The sequence below is a fragment of the Fukomys damarensis genome, unplaced genomic scaffold (genome assembly GCF_012274545.1).
Source record: "Fukomys damarensis isolate Sample0158 unplaced genomic scaffold, DMR_v1.0_HiC HiC_scaffold_36, whole genome shotgun sequence".
NCBI lineage: Eukaryota > Metazoa > Chordata > Mammalia > Rodentia > Bathyergidae > Fukomys > Fukomys damarensis.
In genome coordinates, this window is record NW_022900948.1 from 13,428,295 (window position 1) to 13,435,680 (window position 7,386).

General features: G+C 33.3%; 1 protein-coding gene across 17 annotated transcripts in view; it reads left to right on the forward strand.

Annotated features, from left to right (window-relative positions):
- Positions 1-7,386, forward strand: part of Tmem8b (transmembrane protein 8B) — a 78,929-nt gene that overhangs the window by 49,938 nt on the left and 21,605 nt on the right. The window lies entirely within an intron of this gene.

The window sequence follows — 7,386 nt, forward strand, 5'->3', positions numbered from 1 at the left end:
GGAGAATTGTTTTCTATCTTTTCACTTTCAGTCTATGGGCTTCTTTTTGCACTAGGTGTGTTTCTTGTATACAACATATTGTTGGATATTGCTTCTTATTCCATTTTGCCAGTCTATTTCTCTTGATTGGTGAGTTGAGGCCATTGACATTGATGGTTATAACCTATATATACTGACTTATTATTGACATGTTATTGGCCTTTTGTTGACTCTTTTTACTTTTTCACCTTCTCCTTTTAATTTCTTGACTTCCCTATTTGATTTGGTCTGTTGGGCCTCATGGTGTTGTTGCCTTCATTATCTTTTTCTAGGATCTTGTTTAGAATTGCTTGTAGTGCTAGTTTGGTATTCATGTAGTTTCTCAGGTGTTCTTTGTTGTGGAAGTGTCTTATTTCCCCATCCATTTTGAAAGAGAGTTTTGCTGGATACATCAGTCTAGGTTGGAGGTTGTTCTCTTTTAGGACTTGAAATATCTCACTCCAGGCCCTCCTTGCCCCAAGGGTTTGTGTTGAAAAGTCTGCTTTGATTCTGATGGGCTTTCCTTTGTATGTGATTTGTTTCTTTTCTTTTACTGCTTGTAGTATTTTTTTCTTCTGTTGGATTTCTGGGATCTTGATTATTATATGTCTAGGTGTAGATTTTTTTTTTATTGTAGCTAGTTGGGTTCCTATATGCCTCAGTTATCTGAATATCAAATTCTTCCCCTCTGTTTGGGAAGTTTTCTGTCATTAATTCTGCAAACAGCTTTTTAAAGTCCTTTGTATTTTCTCCTGCTACTTCATGTATTCCTATAAGTCTTATGTTATTCTTCTTTGCATCATCTAGGAGTTGTTGGATCAATTTCTCATGATCTCTTACTGTTTTTCAGAGACCTCTCTTTTCATGGTCACTGACTGCAATCTTATCTTCTATATCTGAGAGCCTATCTTCCCATTCTTTTATTCTGTTGCGTACACTTTCAATAGAGTGTTTAATCTCCTGGATATCTGTTTGAATCTGTTTTATGGATTCGATTTCTTTCCTATGTTAGGCATTTATTTGTTCCATTTCTTTCTTATGCTGGGCCTTCATGGCTTCTACCATGGTCCTGAGCTCATCTATTTTTTTGTCAGTTTCTCCTCTAGAGTCTCGAATCACAACTTCTATTTTGCTCACTATCTCTGTATTTATCTGGGAAATTATTTCTGTTTTGAATTTTTCTAGAGCCTGATTGATCTGTTTTGTTACTTCCTGTGCTTTGAGTTCAGGGTGTCCTGGTGGTTCACTATCGGCCTTTTCATCCTCATTTGCGCTACTGTTTGCCTGTAATATATCTTTAATGCTTTGGAGAAGATACCTAGAAGGGGAATAGCTGGGTCAAATGAAATTTCTAGTTTCAATTTTTTGCAGAATCTCCATACTGATTTTCATATTCGTTGATCAATTTACAGTACCACCAACAATGAAGAAGGGTTCTTTTCTCCCCACAGCCTCATTTTTTATTGATTGATTTCTTGATGATAGCCATTTTTCTAAAGTGAGATGAAATCTGTGTTGTTTTAATTTGCATTTCTCAAATGATCAGCAATGCTGAACTTTTAAAACGTATTTATTGACCGCTTGTATTTCTTCATCTGGGAAGTGTCTATTCATTTCAGATGCCCATTTTTAAAAATTTGTCTTTAAATAGGGGGGTCTAATATTTTTGATTTCTTTATTTATTGTATTTATTTATTGTCTTTTATTTGAGGAGTAGCTGGCAAAACTTTTTTCCCCATTCTGCAGACTGTCTCTTTACTCTGTTGTGGTTTCCTTTGCTGTGCAGAAGCTTTTAAATTTGATGCAAACCCATTTGTTGATTCTTGGTATTATTTCTTGTACAAATGGGTTTGTTCAGAAAGTCTTTGCCTAAACTTATGCCTTCAAGTGTCTTACCTATTTTGTCTTCCAGCAGACTATTTCTGTTCTAATGTTTAGATCTTTGATCAATTTTAATTTTAGTTTAGTTCATAATGAGAGATATGGATCTAGGTTAAATCTTCAGAATGTGGATATCCAGTTTTCCCAGGACCATTTGTTGAAGAAGCTATCTTTCCTCTAGTGAAGGATTTGGCCCCTTTGTCAAAGACAATGCAGCTTAGTGTACCTGAAATTGTTTCTATATTTTCAATTCTGTTCCATTGATCCACAAGTCTGTTTTTTTCCATCCCAGTACTATGCTGTTTTTAATCACTGTAGCATAATTTGAAGTCTGGAATCATGATGCCCCTTATTGCTCAGAACTGTTTTGCATTCTAGGTTTCTTCTGGTTTCATATAAATTTTAGGGCCCTTTCTCTAATTTTTTTTTTTTTTGTACCAGGAATTGAATGTAAGACCGTGTACTTCCCAGGCAGGCATGGTGCCACTGAGCTAAATCCTCAGCCCTGACTAATTTTTTGAAGAATACTATTGATACTTTGATTGGGATTGCATTAAGTTTTTATAACATTTTGGGAAGTATGGCCATTTTTTATTGTATTGGTTCTGTCTATCCATGAACAGGGGATATCTTTCCATTTTTTATCCTCTTCAATCTCCTTTCTCATAGTACTATAGTTTTCATGGTAGAGGTCTTTCACTTCCTTGGTTAGGTTAACGCCTAAGTAATTAATTTTTCTCCATGCCACTGTGAAAGGTGTTGTTTCTCTGATTTTTCTCTCAGTGAGTTTATTATTGGGTACATTATTGTACATCAATCAATGCTATTGATTTTTGAGTGTTAACTTTGTATCCTGCTCCACTACTGGATTTGGTTATTAGTACTTTTGGTGAAGTTTTGGGGTTGCCTATGTAGAGGATCATGTAATCTGCGAATGATAATAATTTAATTTCTTCATTTCCTATTGATGTCCCTTTTATTTCTTTCTCTTGTCATATTGCTCTAGATAATGTTTTGAGAACTATATTGAATAGAAGAGGTACGAGCAGATATCCTTGTCTTGTTCCTGATTTTAGAGGAAAGCTTTCAGCTTCTCTCTGTTTAGGATGATGTTGGTCATTGATTTGTCATACATGGCTTTTATCAGATTGAGATAAAGTCCTTCTTACTTTCTTCAGCATTTTTAAAATCATGAATGGATGTTAGATTTTTGTCAAATGCTTTTTCTGCATTTATTGAGATGATTATGTGATTTTTTTTGTCCTTGCTTCTGTTTATGTGCGGTATTACATTTATTAATTTGTATATGTTGAGCTATTCCTATACCCATGGGATAAATCCTACTTGGTCATGATGTATCTTTTAATTATTTGCTGCACTCTGCTTGCTCATATCTTAATGGGGATTTTTAGCATCTATGTTCATTAAAGTGATTAGGCTGTAGGTTTTTTTTTTTTTGAGTCTTTTCTGGCTTTGGAATCAGAATGATGCTTGCTTCCAGGGATGACTTTGGGAGTATTGCTCACCTTTTGATTTCATTATATAACTTGAGGAATATTGGCATTGGATCTTCTCAAAATTTCTAGTATACTTTGACAGTGAATCCACTGAGACCCAAGCTTTTCTTAGTAGGCAGTTTATTTATTACTTCAATGTCACTGACTGATTAGATCACTCAGAACTTTTATATCTTCCACTATGTTACACTGGCATCATTGTTTGATTGTGGAAACTAATTTCTTTTTCTTTCTTTTTTTTCCCCCAGTACTGGGAATTGAACTCAGGACCTTGCACTTTCGAGGGAGGCACTGTGCCACTGAGCTAAATTCCTGGCCCTTTAATTTCTTTTTAAATTTTATCTGTGACTATTAAAAAGGGTATTATTTAATTTCCATTTGTTTGCAAAGTTTTTGTGGTGTCTTTTGCCATTGATTTCTAGTTTCATTGTGCTATGATCCAATAATATGCTTGAGATAATTCTGTTTCTTTTGCATTTGCCTGTCTCCTTATGGGGTTGGATGTGGTCTATTTGGAGACAGGCTCATGTACTGCTGTGAAGAATGTGTATTCTGTTGTTGGATGGAACACTATAGATATCTATTAGGTCCATTTGTTTGAAAGTTTGGTTCAATTCATATTTCTTTGTTGATTTTTTAATCTACTTGATCTGTCCACTTGTGATGGTGGGATATTGAGGTTCCCCTATTATAGTTGCATTGGTGTTTATCTGATTTTTCATGTCCATTGTGTTTGTATTATAAGGTTGGGTGCTGATATTTGGTACATATATGTTTATAATTATTAACTCTTTCTGTTGAATTTTTCCCCCTAACCAATATGTAGTGACCTTCTTTGTCTCTTGTGGTCAGTCTTGGTTTGAAATCCACTTTGTCTGAAATTAGGATAGCAATTTTTGATTTTTTTCTAGGTTCCCATTGCATGGAATATTGTTTTCCATCCTTTGATTTTTAATCTGTGAGTTTCTTTTTGAATTAAATATGTGTCTTGTATACGCTTGAGTTTTATTTCTTGATCCATTCTGCCAAATCTGTCTCTTTTGATTTGAGAATTGAGACTATTCACATCAAAAGTTATTACTGAGAGGCATTGACTTATTTCTGTCATGGCGTTGTTTTCCTCTTGATGATTTCCTTATTGTTTCCCCCTTTGCTTAGCTGCACATCCCAGTAGGTGTATTGATTCTTTTTGACTTATTGTCATTGTCGTCTTCATTGCTTCTTTTTAAGATATTCTTGAGAATTTTTTGTAATTCTGGTTTGATGGTCATTAATTTTTTGAGGTGCTCCTTATCCTGGAAATATCTTATTTCTCCATCAATTTTAAAGGAAAGTTTGCAGAATACATAAGTCAGGCTTAGAAGCTGTCATCTTTTAGGACTTGAACCACTTATCTCCAAGTGTTCCTGGCCTTTAAAGTTTGTCTGCGTAGTTCTAATGCCTTTATCTTTGTATGTGATTGATTGTCCTTCTCTAACAGCTTTTAAGATTTTTGTCCTGATGTATATTTTCATGTAATTTGATTTTGGAATTCTGTTACCTTATGTAGTGAATTCTTCCAAAATACAATTTTTCCAATTAAAAAAAAAAAGATTTCTGTCCCTGTGATGGACTTCTGGTACTTTGAGGATAATGTGGTGTGGAAAGGTTCTCTTTTGGTCGTGGCTATTTGGGGCTCTCTATGCCTCAGCTATCTGTATGTTTGTTTCTTCCTCTATTCTTGGGAAGTTTTTTGTCATTATTTCTGTGAACAGTTTTTTTCTGCTGTTACTATTGTCTTCTAATTGTTCACTTATTCCAATTATTCGTAGTCTTTTTTGCCATCATCTAGCAGTTGTTTGACCCCCCCCACCCTGTTCTCATGTTTTTAAGGTATCTTTGAGTAGTTGGTCTTTGAAGGCATTGTTGTCTTCTAGTTCTGAAATTCTGTCCTCACATTGGTTGGTTCTGTTACCCATACTTTCAATATGATTTTTAATTTCCTAGGTTTCTGATGGAAACATTTTTATGGACTCCAGTGCTTTGGTAAACTGGTCATTCATGTTTTGTGTCATTTTGTTTAGCTCATTTAGCTCTTTGTTAGTGTCTTCTGAAAACGCCTCCATCTTTTTGGTTATTTCCATTATTTGCTGTTTTGTAAACTCCTCTGCTATCCTTTTGAGTAATTTGGATGTGTGACTTATGCTATTCTGCGCTCAATGACCCCAAGTTGGCTCTGGGGGAGTTGGGAATTTTTGGAGGCATTTTATTGCCCTTTCTTATCATGTTTATATTGCTTCTGTTTGTTTTGTTTTATTTTGTGCTGAGGTTTGTGGTTGCTTATAGTCTAAGGACTTTGTCGTTAGTACAGAGAAATAGTGACAAGTATGCAACCCTGTTAATATCAAGCAAATCATCTACAGTAGTATGGTCCAAGAAAATTAGATATTAACATACTACAAAAGCCAATTATGTACCACCCTTAATCCTTGAGAATTGGTAATTATGATATAAATATTAACAACCCAGGTATTGACTTACAGAATTTGTACTGAATGTTACAGCTATATCTCCGGTAATGGTAGAAAATAATTCAATACAAATTTTACAGAGTTAATTATCAAAAGATTAACAAAGCTTTATGGCCATACAATGAAAAATAAAGGGTTTGAGAATGGAGGAATATAAGAGGAAAACTTTGAAACCTTAAACTCTTTGATATAAGAAGGAGAAGGAATTGGTATAAAGGATCTTATTGGGGAATAGAAGGATGTTTATAGAATTAGTTAAAGGTAAGAGAAAAAAACGTGTCCAATGTTTTTCTTTTGCCCTGAAAACAGTGTTGCAAAAAATATAATTTTATATAACTCTTTGGTGTCCAAATACTTCCTTAGAATAAATATCTTAATAGGAAATTATTGGATTAAAGATATTTAAATTTTTGGAAGTTGCCACAAAATTGCCTTAAGAAATGTCTCAATTTAAATTTCCATGAACAGTACAATAGTATCCACTTTACATTGTGACTGTGCTAGATATTATCAGTCTTATAAATTTTGCATTATAATGACTGAACAGGGGTATATTTAAAATTTTTCCATGATCACTAGCAATAGTAAGCATAATTTCATTTGTAGTTTTTGCTATTTATTTAAAAAATTATCACAATATTTTACTCTATTTTTCTAATTTTGAAAATATTTCTAGTTCACATCTTTATAGTATTATTTTTTATCTTTGTGCAAACATTTTATGTCACTCATCTTTTTTGTTTGTTTATGTTATCTTTTGTTATGTAGAAGTTTAATTACCTGAAGTAGCCATTTTTCTTTTTGGTCTCTTTCTTCATGTTCCCAAGATTTTCCTTCCTGTCTTTTCTCTGATATTTTAGTATATGTGCTGCTGAAGCAAGTGCTTTTCTCCTGATATTTTAAAGTTTTGTTTTTAAAAATTAACCCTTATTTTATCTAGAATTTATTTACTTATGAGTGAGGTAAGCTTATGTATTTGCCACAATCTCATTTATTATAAATATCAGACTTTTCTCACTGATTTAAAAATGTCAACGTTATCATGTACTAATTTCTCATGTATTTATTTATGAGTCTCTTTTTGTACTCATTGCTATATTATAAAGAAATTGTATTCTTTGTTCTTTACCACATTGTTTTTATTATTAAAATCACTTTACAGTGGTTTATAACTTTATATTGATATCTGCTAGGCCAAATTCTCTCTTACCAGTCTTTTTTCAATAATTTCTTGGTTATTCTCACACATTTCCTCTTCCTGAAAAATTTTGCAATCAACTTGTTATATTTCATAAAAATTCTTTTGAGATTTTGCCTTTAATTTATTGGCTAATTTGGGAAAAATTGACTTTTTTTTGGTACCAGGCATTGAACTCAGGACCTTGCACTTGTGAGGCAGGTGGAGGCACTACTGAGCTAAATCCCTGGCCCAAAAATTGACTTTTTTTTTTTTTTTTTTT